Source organism: Perognathus longimembris, chromosome 6 (genome assembly GCF_023159225.1).
Source record: "Perognathus longimembris pacificus isolate PPM17 chromosome 6, ASM2315922v1, whole genome shotgun sequence".
In the NCBI taxonomy this organism is placed as follows: domain Eukaryota; kingdom Metazoa; phylum Chordata; class Mammalia; order Rodentia; family Heteromyidae; genus Perognathus; species Perognathus longimembris.
Genome location: NC_063166.1, coordinates 44,833,133 through 44,845,617, shown reverse-complemented (window position 1 = coordinate 44,845,617; position 12,485 = coordinate 44,833,133).

Below are 12,485 nucleotides of genomic sequence, written 5' to 3'. Positions count from 1 at the left end.
TTCTGTAATTTGTGGGAAGGAATTTCCAGAGACAATTGATATGGCAACTAAGGGTGTGGGAGACCCACTCTGAATTTAATAGGAAAAAGTAGAAGGAAAAGTCAGCCAGTAACTGAAGGATCCACTACTCTGACACTAATATGTCTACTGCTGCTGCTATTGCCCATGCCCAGCAAACTCTTGCTTTCTTCAACCTTGCAATGGATACTCATACCAGCAACTCTCCATGAGGTTTCCAAGTCTTGTCTTCTGGTTCATTCTCAGCCTGAGCAGCCACCAGGTACCGTGACTCTCCAATGTGCAGACAGATACTATTGAACTACCCAACCTCCAACTATATAAGTCAACCCTATAGATTTCCTTTTATAACTATTGTTATGTATCCTGTTGATTCTGCTCCTCATCAATTCACTTGTGGTGCTTCATCTGGAAGGCAACAACTCATACATGTGATTGTCATAAATGTCTTGGCCACTGCTGGGCTCCTGGGCCCAGCAAGGTCTGAATCACTGCTGAGCTCATAAATGTAATTCAGGGCCAACTTAGCAAGAGGACATTCTTGGTTCCTGTTGGGACTCCAACACAGCTGCTCAGACACAGGAATCCCTGAGAAAGGCAAACAGATGCAGGGAATTCGGAAAGGCAATCAGGTGTCCTTATCTTTCCCCCTGGCTCACTCTCCCTCTTCCCTCCATTCTCCCCAGTGTCCCTACCCAGAAAGCAAGAGAGGAGACCTAAAGAAGCAAGGGGAGCTAGCGAGGCTAGAATGCCTTCAGGCTGTTTCTGCTAAATGGCCTGTATTCACAGGTATCCTGAGAATCTAGCCCAATCCTTAATGAGTTGGCAGGAAAAGATTTCTCACCCCAGCTTGCTGCTCCTGCCTGAGGGGAAAAAGAATGCTAAGTGGCATCTCTGTACTCCAAGAGGAAGGAGGGTCATACTGAGCCTGCCATGCTAGCTGGCACCATGCAGGCTGGGCCCTGAGTATGGACCCGGGTGTGCCTACCATCACCTGCTCTCATGGACACTAGCCAAGTCCCCAAGCAGGCCCTGCCCCTAAGCTGAGTGCCTCACAGCCCGGCCCCACCCACAGTTTTGTACAATTTATCCAAAGCTGCCTGTCAGTGTCCTCAGGGCTCTTAGGATGCCTAGCCACCCAGACCCCAAGAGGTAGGTCAGTCCTGATCTCAGCCTCACACACAAGTATGTGAGGGAGAGAGGGGCAGGCTAGGTGGGAGAGGTAAAAAAACATTCTCTGTTGTCTTTGAAAGACAACCCCTCATTTGTTTTGGGTTTTTTAATCTACTAAGTACCTGCTACATGACAAGTCTTCTACAAGGTATTAGGTTCACAATGAAGAACAAAAAAAAAAAAAAAAAAAAAGATCTGGTCCCAGTTTTCTCTTGTAGAATTTCCTAAATTCCTGGTGGACTAGATTTGAATCAAGGAAAAGCTTGATTGTGCTCTGCAATCACTGTTACCAGCTCTAGGTGAAGGAGAGGTCCAGCCTGGGGGTGTGAAGGGCTTCTTGCAGTGATACCTGGCAATGGTGGAGGAGAATGGGGGGGGGGGAGGATAGGATTGGGGACATTTTATAGGATGCAGTATGTGCAAAGGCTCTGTGGTGAGAAAGAGAAAGAGAGAGCAGCACCTAACAAGCTAAGGCTTCAGCTAAGACTTGATAGGTAGAAAATGTTGGAAGGTTCCTGGAGAGCACAAGTGTAGTGTGATGACACCTCTGTGCTCTGGCATGGACCTCTGACACTGTCACACACAGGCTGAGGAATGGGGAGCTTTCAGGAAATGGGCGCAGGGCTCCTACTCTAGGTCTGGTACCATTTCCTGGCACTATGGGAACCACCATATACGCATGCGTACATACTTCCCAAGGTCCCCACCAAGCAGGAGGAACACACCGAATGGACAAATGGCCGGACCAAAGGAGCAAAGCCCTGGGAGTCGGAGCCCTGGGTGGTGAGCCAGGAGATCTAAAACCTCGAGTTCCCTGGCTGAGCCAGGTGCAGCCCTACAAGGTGACATCTTTCCAAGTTTTGTCTCTGCAAGTAGCAATAATATGTACAATCCTTTAAAAAAAAAAAAAAAAGCTGAAGTGGAGCTGTGGTGCAGGTGGTAGAGCTCTAGCCTTGAGCAAAAATGCCCAAGGAGAGCACTCAGGCCCTGAATTCAAGCCCCAGGACCAGCACCAAAAAGAAACAACAACAACAGAAAAAGACTACTTGCCTTCTGGATGAAATACAATGCACACCCATGGTCTGAACTCCTCAATTCATTCTCTTCTATTCTACCCCTGAGCTCCAACCACCCCAAGTACTTACCTCAAAGAAAATCTAGCTTGTTCAACATTTAAAAATCTAGAGACTTCTCTTTGGACCCTTCTCCAGATGTAGAATCTTGCAATTTTCCTTTCATGACCTTCCTTTCACTTTAAAATAAACTTACTCTGTGTACCTTTTAAAAAACAATCTATGGCCATACTTGAAAAAAATCAATTATCTGTTAGTGTAGTTAGTAAAACTACATCCATTCCTGGGGATAGTTTCATTGAGTAGGCTATTTTATAGGCCTTTGTCCCTAGGGGTGGCTCCTTGCCTTCTGTACAAATTGAATAAATGAATACTAGGAGGGACTTGGTTGGCTAGAATGAAAACTGCATTGTCAGCTGGGCATCAGCTATATTATCTTAGTGTTTTATGCCCATCCTTGTTACATGCCAATCCCAGTTTGGGGAGATATGAGGCAGAAGAATCAAAAGTCAGAGGTCAACCTGGACTCTATAGCAATACCTCATTTTAATAACCAACAATGTTAAATACATAAGACATTTACAAAAACCTATGTGAAAATTTGTTCCAAAAAAGAAACCCTATACTAATGGGAAAGTATACCATATTCTTTTTAGTTTGGGTTTGGGGGTTTTCTTGTTGTTGTTCTTTTGTGTCAGTCCTGGGGTACTAGCTCAAGGCTAGCACTCTACCACTTGAGCCACAGCTCCATCTTTGGCTTTTTGGTGGTTTATTGGAGATAGTCTCACAGACTTTCCTGTCTTGGTTGGCTTCAAATCTCAATCCTCAGATCTTACCCTCTTCAGTTGCTAGGATTACAGGTGTGAACCACCAGCACCCAGCCATATTCTTAAACAGAAAAGTCCACCCAATGTAAAAGTAACATAGACTTTCAAGAAACATTGTAAAAAGTAATTTGAGTTGCGTGCTCATGGCTTATGCCTATAATCCTAGCTACTCAGAAGGCTGAGATCTGAGGATCGTGTTTTGAAGCCAGATCAAGTAGACAAATCCCAGAGACTCTTATGTCCAATTAACCATCAAAATGTCAGAATCTATAGCTCAAGTGGTAGAATGCCAGTTGTGATGGGAGAAAGCCAAGCAGGAGTATGAGGCTCTGAGTTCAAGTTCCAGTAATGGAAAAAAGAAAGAAAATAAAGAAAATGAAGAGAAAAGGAGGGAGGGAGGGAGGGAGGGAGGAAGGAAGACAATTTAATATTCAAGAAAGTTACACAACTCTAGGAGATTAGAATTCTAAGCATCAGTTTAGCCAATGAGACCTTGAATTCAAACCCCAGAACCCATAATTTAAGAAAACTACAGAATACTAATACATGTTACAGAGCTACAGTAATGACAATACTCTGGTAAAGATGTAAGAAGGAACAGACAATGAAACACAATTTGAAACCCAGAAAGACACCAATAAACCATGCCCAGATTTTCTCCACAGTTGTGCTAGGACCTTACTCATTGTTACAGTGAAAATCCTTAGCACGGCTGGAATCTTTCTGAATTCACTATGTGGATTACGTTTCAAAAGTGAACCTTTCCATCAGTCCTTAGAAAGCCCTGCCTCCTCCCTCACCACATACACACGCCTTCATACTACAACCACATCAGAAGCCCATTCACACTGTGCAGGATGAAATGCAGAATGAGATTTGCCCCATAGATATATGGGCCAAATTATATATAAATATGGCCCAAATTATTATTATAATACATTCTATATTTGATATTTTATTCCATCAGATGATATATTATATATCATATTACATAGTATATACTATGTAATATATATACTGCATGCTATATTATGTATGGCCCTCAAAACATTTGTATTATATTATATATGGCCAAATAATTCTCTTCTTGTATCCACACCTGTTTCCAATATGACTTTGCAGCTCCTCCCATGCAGAGGTAGATTCTATTCCCTGTCCCTTGGATCTGACGTCCAGACCTACTTGATCACCTGTAATCCTAGCTACTGGGGAAACTGAGATCTGGAGGATTGAATTTCAAAGCCAGACTGGGAAGAAAAGTCTACAAAACTCCATGTCCAGTTGACCAGCAAAAATATAGGCTGGTAGAGCTGAGCAGCAGCAAGCCAAGCAAGAGCTCAAACTAAGTACAAACCTGGTAGCAAGGGGCAAGGAAAGAACACTGAAAGGACCACATGAAGATTTAAGCCCAGAATCCTTGTGCACTGTTTCTTGTTTCCTTTGACCTCTGACCTGCCATCGACTAGCCCAAACTAGCCTACATCCTTCTGGAGGATGGAATACACATGACCAAGTAACACCAAAACTCCAGAAATACCTAGAAATGTATTGCCTAACTGGCCAGACACAGATCTAGACACACCATCCATCCCAGCAAGACCGCAGAATCACCCGCTCACCTGAGTACAAGCTACCGAGACACTAAACTATGGGCCTGATGCATTGGTTTTGTTCTGAGATTTGTTTTTCAAGTCACTGTGTTTCAGAATGTTTTGTAACAGAGCAGACACTAATTGATAAAGCGGATTATTACATTGTTACAGTTCTTCCATATTAGTGAGCACCCCTTCTACCCCCAATTCTCACTGTAATCCAGCACTGGACTGGTGAATACAAATCCAACCTGGACACACTGTGCTTCTATAGCCTAAGCTGATCCATGGCAATGGTGTACCAAAGGTTACATTGTTTTAATCATCTCTGATCAAAGGGAAATGGCTAAGCCAGTATAGCAAATCAAAACGTATGGTTACTGAAATCAACTGTATGGATTGTCAATCCACAAAATCATGCCTACAAAATAATGTTAAATGGAAAATAATAGGTCACTAGCAATTGATACGTGCTCATTATAATAACATTAAATGCCTGTGTGCCTGAAAATTGTAATTATCATACAGAGAGCTGGGTAGGGAGGGGGAAGTTCTCTGCAATTATTTTACTTTAATGCATAATAAAAAGAAAAACAACTATAATGTTTCCAAGGAGAATGTGTTTGAAATGTTTTCTTCTTGGAATTGAGATAGTTCAGAGTAAAGTCTTGATCTTAAGCATAATACATTAAGAAAAAAAATGCGGGAGTGGGGGGGGCAGGGGAAGAAAGCAGGAGAAAACAAGGAAGGGGTAACACAACTCAAAAAGAAATGTACTCACTACCTTACTTATGTAACTGTAACCCCCCTATACATCGCCTTTACAATAAAATAAAATAAAATTGCTTGGTTCCATATAGGCAATGTGACTGACAAATACTTGAGAATATCAGCCAGGGAGAACGGCTTATTTTGGCTTCCAATTTCATAAGTTTCAGTGCACAGTCACTTTGACTCCATTGCTGGAAGCTTCAGTTAAAGTAGAACATCAGAGTGAAGAAGTTTCATAGAGCAGATGTACTCACTTCAGGAAGCAGAGAGGAAGAGATAGGGAGAAAGGAAAAACAGATAAACCTATCAAAGGCATGCCTCCAACAATGCACTTCCTCCAACCAGGCTCTATCTCCTAACCACTAAATCAACTATGAACTCACCAATGGACTAAGCCATTGATTAGTTACAGCCTTTGAGATGCAATAACCATTGAAAAGCTTATCAGCTACTGCTAATAATCATAGTTACTCAGGAGGCTGACAGCAGAAGGATCTGAGTTCAAGGCCAGCTCAGGCAGAAAAACGCTCAAGATCCAACATCAAAAAAGAAAAAGAAAAATAGGTTGGAGGCTTAGTTTCACTGGTAGAGCATTAGTCACTAGCCAATGAGCAAAGCATCAGGCACTGTTTCAGTCCCAATCTCAGACCAAAAAAAAAAAAAAAAAAGGAAGGAGAAAGAGAGAAGGAAAGAAAGAAAAAGAGAGAAAGAGAAAGAAGGAAGTAAAGAGAAGGAAGGAAGGAAGGAAGGAAGGAAGGAAGGAAAGAAGAAGAAAGAAAGAAAGAAAGAAAGAAAGAAAGAAAGAAAGAAAGAAAGAAAGAAAGAAAGAAAGAAAGGAAGGAAGGAAGGAAGGAAGGAAGGAAGGAAGGAACTTTTTTCACAACAGCAAAGCAGGCCAGACGCTGGTGGCTCACACCTGTATTCCTGGCTACTCAAGAGGCTGAGGTCTTAGGATCATAGATCAAAGCCAGCCCAGGTAGAAAAGTCTGTGAAACCCTTATCTCTGATTAACCACTAAAAAAATGGAAGTGGAGCTGTGGCTCAACATGGTAGAATGCTAGCCTTAAGCAAAAGAACTCAGGAACAGCCCACAGGCCCTGAGTTCAAGATCCACAACACACACACACACACACACACACACACACACACACTGAGCAAAAGCAAGCTTGGGTGTGTGGCTCAAGTGATAGAACACTACTCTAGAAAGTGGGAGGCCTTGAGTTCAAACCCAGTACTACACACACACACACACACACACACACACACACACACACACATCAGCTGGCAGCCAAGCCCTCAATACATGAGGATTCCAGACACATTTCAGATTCAAACCTTTGCATGTCTGTTTCATTGTTTATTTTTAAAGGGTTTGCAAATGTAAAAACAGAATAAGCGTGTTCTCCAATTGATCATACTCACTTAAGCAAATACATATTTGTGAATAATTTTACTTAGCTTCTCTGCCTTACCCCAATATGGAAAGAAGCTCTGTGGTTTTTTATTGTTTATGTGTTTGTCAGAACAGCTCCAACATTTTTTTGTGTGTGTGATGCAATGCTAGCAGATGAGTATGGCAGACATTGGCAGTTTCTTCCCCAAATCCTATCTCCCTTCCCTAATTAACAAGACCCTAATCGGTTTTTTTTCTCTCTCTCTCTCTCCCTTTAGAGCTGCTCGGAGAGACGTTATCTTAACTCCTGGGTGCCCTTGACGCTACCAAGGGCACTATGACCATTTCTGCCCAATAAAATAGAAGAGGAAATCTACTACATGAGGCTTTCAGGAAACTGCTTCTGTGAAGTAAGGAGACCCGCTTCTGGCCTGCATTTGGACATTCAGGTATGCAGGCGTGGGAATGGAAGGAAGCAGGCATCTGGGGCCAAATCCGCCCTAAAAGGTGGGGGAGAAAGCCTGCAGGAGCTCCTTCCCAGGGGCTTCCTGCTCCAGAGGAAGACAAACCTCTGGTTCCGCTAACCACCATGGTCCTACTTCTATATAACTCGCAGCTAGCCTAACTAACATACACGGGGAAAATGGGTCTTGAGAGACAGGAAGAAGGTGGCCAGAATGGCCAGAACCTAGGTCCATCTGTGTCAAAATAGAGAAAGAGAGGGGAGGGAGGGAGAGAGGGGAGGGAGGGAGGGAGGGAGGGAGGGAGGGAGGGAGGGAGGGAAAGACAAAAAGGAGAGGGGAGGGGTGGTAAATGGAGATAGAATGGGAGAGGAGAGAGAATGAGGGGAAGGAAGGAAGAAGAAGAGGGAAGGGGAGAGGGAGGGGCAATAGAGAGGGAGAGGAGAAAGGAGGACAGGAAGGAAGGGAGGGAGGGTGGGAAGAAACCACAGAAAGGAAGGAGAGGATGAGATGGATCTAGAGAAGGAAAGTGAGAGGGAGAGGAGGAGAGAAAGAAAGGAAAGAAGGAGGAAAGCGAAGGAAATGAGCAAAGAGAAGGGAGGGAGGGAGGGAGGGAGGGAGGGAGGGAGGGAGGGAGGGAGGGAGGGAGGGAGGGAGGGAGGGAGGGAGGGGATGTGAAGGCTGCACACGGGGCGGGGCAAGGGCAGGCGAGCTCCGGGCGGGCGGGGCTGGGAGGACGCGGGCCGGACGCCTCCCAGTCGCGGGGCTTCTGGTTTCCGCCTCCCGCTCCGTGGCTGACCGGTTGGCGCGGCCGCGGGTCCGCCCGGAAGGGAGGCGCCCGGTGCCCGGTGCCCCCGCGCCCGCAGCGCTCTGGCCGGGACAGAGGCCTGCAACCCCTGGCATATCTGGATGCGGCCTAAGGTTCGGATCTCCACACAACCTCTGCACACCTGAGCCGCGGCATTTGTTCATTCAGCACGCGCGGTGGGTGTTGCAGGACCGCAGCCCTGGGGAGATCACCCCCCCCCCCTCCGCAGCCTGGAGGAGATCTAACCCTTTTCCTCCTCCCCAGCTCACAGACATGGCCTCCAAGTCTTGCCGCCTTCGCCCTGGCGCCTTGTACCCACAGTACCCGCAGCACTCCCTCTCCGGGCGGGGAGCAAGGCCACAGGCTCTCTCCAAAGCAGCGCCTCTCACTAAGGAAAATGGTATTTTTTTTTCCTTAGCTTTACCAAATGTGGAGCACATTTTCCTTTGAAGGATCAAAAAGGACCAACGTTTTGAGGGTCCAAGATGCACTCTGAGGGGTGACCGGGGCAGGGCAAATAGCACTCGGCCCTTGACAAAGCTTCACTGGGAAACTTGAGCCACGGTTCTGGGTCCCCGCTGCCGCGGGCTCCTCCACCCCACCCCAGCCCACCCCAGTACTCACGGGCAGCAAAGAAATGGGATCACAGACAAATGAACCCAGAGAGGAAGCCCAAGCGGGCTCTCTGAAAAGAGAAGAAACAGCTCCAGGTCCACGGTGGAGGGGAGATTGAAATACAACAGAGAGGCCTTTTTGTCCCCTGCCCTCAACAAAAATTAATTCTTCCAGCCGCAGGAGAGATTGTAAACCAGATGTCACCTCCCAATGGTTTAAGGAAACGTGTGGCCTGGAGAATCACCTCAATTTTGTCACCTGTAAAGTGAGAGACTCTTGTACCTGACCCTAACATCAAAGGAATGCTATAAGAAATATTTGTACAATATATTTTAAGTGTCTGCGGTTTCTCAGACAGGAGAGGGGGGAAATGGAAGCTGACTATCAAATAAAGCCTGGGGGATGCCCATCAGAGAACAAAAATCCTCAAACAGCAAGCACACGTTTATCTTACACATTTATCTTGTTACTTCAAATTGCAGCACACTCCACACAATGTCCCTGGCCCCGGAGGCCCCAGAGCCACCTGGGAGAACACCCCAGAGAGCTGCCATCAACTACACACCCCAAAGTTAATCTATGATGGGGGGTCACAGCAAAGATGGCCTCCAGTGAAGAGAGGGCCGGCCTCCCAGCTCACCCCTCATGCGCACTGCTGCCACCATAGCACCAACCCCACCATCATTCTCCTCCTGCACCCCACCAACAACACCCCATAGTCACTCCATCAGCCACACCAAGCCACCTGCCCATGACTCCATCCCATCACAACTGCCAGCAGCCCATATTACCTGTTGGGTTTGGATACAAAGTGTCCGGCAAAGGAGACCCATGGGTAGGATGCTTAGTGCCATCTGCTGGTACTATTTGGGGGGACAGGCTCACTGAAGGAAGGAGCTCACGGTGGGGAGAGGGGGAGTGTCTTTGGAGGCTATATCCTGCATTTTTCACACCAGTCCTTTCCTCTACTCCATGAGATAAACAGGCCCTCCCTGGACACACTGCCACGACCTCCCATGAACAGGACCCTCTGGAACAGGTAGTGGAATAGGAAGTCCTCCTTTAAGTTGTTCTGTCAGAGCTGGGTGCTGGGGCCACCATCTATAATACCAGCTACTCAGGAGGCTGAGATCTGAGGATCGTGTTCAAAGGAAAAACAAATCCAGGAGACTCTCATCTACAATTATGCAAAGGTAAAATGCAGAGGTAAAGTGCCAGCCATGAGTACAAAAGCCAAGCAAGCTGGGCACTGGGGGCTCACACCTGTGATCCTAGCTACTCAGGAGGCTGTGGTCTAAGATTGCAGCTCAAAGCCAGCCTGTGCAAGAAAGCATCCATGAGACAATTGTTCCAGTTAATTAACCACCAGAAAACCACACATGGAGCTTGCACAAAAAATGGCAAAGTGCAAGCCTTGAGAAAGAAAGCTCAGGACAACGTCCAGGCCCTGAGTTCAAGCCCCAAGAATAACAAAAAAAGAAGCCAAGCAAGGCCCTGAGTTCAAGGCCCAAGAATAACAACAACAAAAAAAAAAACAAGCAGGACTGGGAATATGGCCTAGTGACAATAATGCTTGCCTCCTATAAATGAAACCCTCGGTTCAATTCCCCAGCACCACATACATAGAAAATGGCCAGAAGTGACGCTGTGGCTCAAGTGGCAGAGTGCTAGCCTTGAGCAAAAAGAAGTCAGGGGACAGTGCTCAGGCACTGAGTCCAAGGCCCAGGACTGGCCAAAGGAAAAAGAAACAAAAAAACACAAGCAAGGCCCCAAGTTCAAGGCCCAGTACAGGTACACACACACACACACACACACACACACACACACACACACACAATGTTCTGTCAAATATTTGGGTTTTAAGACACAAGTAACTAATACATCACCCCATTAACATCAACAATAATCCACCACCACCTTTCAGCCCATCAATAACAACCACACCATCCCAACAACTACACCCTCCCCCACCATGCATCATTTCAACCCTCAAAGCAACCACATTACACCAGTGAGCATTGTGACCCACCACCATCACCACCCACCCCATTGCCACCTCATCACCCTTGCATACAGGACCCAGTGACAGAGACCACTGGTCTAGACAGACTACGCTCTCTGTCCTCAGAAAATAGTGTCTGACAATAAAGCAACAGTCAATGGCTTTTAATACCAGAAAACTCAGAATACTTCCAGTTTTCCATGTATCAACTCACTTCTAAGCAGATAGTGTTATAAGCCAGGTACCATTTGCTCACACCTGTAATCCTAACTACTCAAGAGGTTAGGATCTAAGGATCAAGGTTCAAAGACATCCCAAGCAGGAAAGTCTGTTAACTCAAATGTATCATCCAAACAACCAGAAGTGGAACTGTGGCTCAAATGGTAAAGCTCCAGCCTTGAGCAAGAAAGCTAAAGGATAGCACCCAGACATTGAGTTGAAGCCTCAGTACTGGGGCGGGGTGGGGCGGAGGAAGAGAGACAGAGAGAGAGAAAGAGAGAGAGAGAGAGAGAGAGAGAGAGAGAGAGAGAGAGAGAGAGAGAGAGAGGAGAAGAAGAAGAAGGAGAAGGAGAAGGAGAAGAAGAAGAGAAGAAATAATATTAATGGGGGGGGAAATCAAAGGAAAGTTCTGTATCTTCATTTTGAAGGCTGGAAATCAAATTGGAGCCCAGAACTGAGTCACTGCCTGAAGTCCCCGCCTGGGACACAGCAGGCTGTTCCTGCTCACAGCCTGGCTCTCCACCAATGTGCGCTGCCACCCCACACGCTCAGCGCGGTGCTCTTTATGAAGGGAGTGTGTTATCACTGGGTTGAGGGTACCAGTGCTCATAAGCAAAGCAGGGCACCACAGCAGCAGCTCACAGTCTTGGCTACAAATGGTTGTCCAGTCCAAATGCATGTAGACAAAGCCGTGTTCCTTCCTCACAACAGCACCCAGGCTCTGCGCCCACTGTGCACCATGTCTGCCACAGTCTCGGGAAGGAATGTAATTAGAAATAACACTATTTCCTTCTTACAATGTGAGGTGAGAGTGTCAAGGAGATCAGTAGCTTGCCTAGTAGACATGCCCAAAGGACACATATCTAACCCAGCAGGTGGCAGGCATCCTCAGGAGCAGTGCAGACCCTCAGGACTGGCTGCTGGTTCTGTCCCAAGTATCTAGGATGAGCCTGGAAACAGCAGCATGAGTGAATTAATTCATTAACTAATTAATGAATTAGTTAATAAAACTACTTCATCTATCATTAAAACTGAGCAGAGGACAGACAGCCAACAATCCTGAATAGTCAGAGAAGTAAGCAGTTTAAGAGACACTTGTTGGTGATGGCTTCAGGGGGGTCTGAACGCAGACTCCGTGCCCAGACAGCTTCCATACTTCCTCCTGCCCCACCTACTTCAGGGAAGCCAGGGGTGCCAGGGTGTGCAGAGCTGGTCCCTGGAACAAACGACACTGACTTGTAAAAGTGGCTGTTGCCTTTTGTGACACTCAAAGACTTCCATTCTGTGCCCTGAACTATATTCAGAGACCTAAGTGCTGCTGAGGCCAAAGGCCAAAGGATCAGTAAAACTGCTCCCATTAAAATGAGCCCTGGGGACCCCCCTCCCCAGAACCAAGCAGGAGGCCTGGCACTTTTATTCAACTATCGAAGCCTCACTCCACCTAGAAAGTTCTGATTGTCCTTCTTCCTAGACCAACTCTGCCTCTGCCCTTTCACACACACACATCCCAGTCTTCTAACAAGCACAGCATTA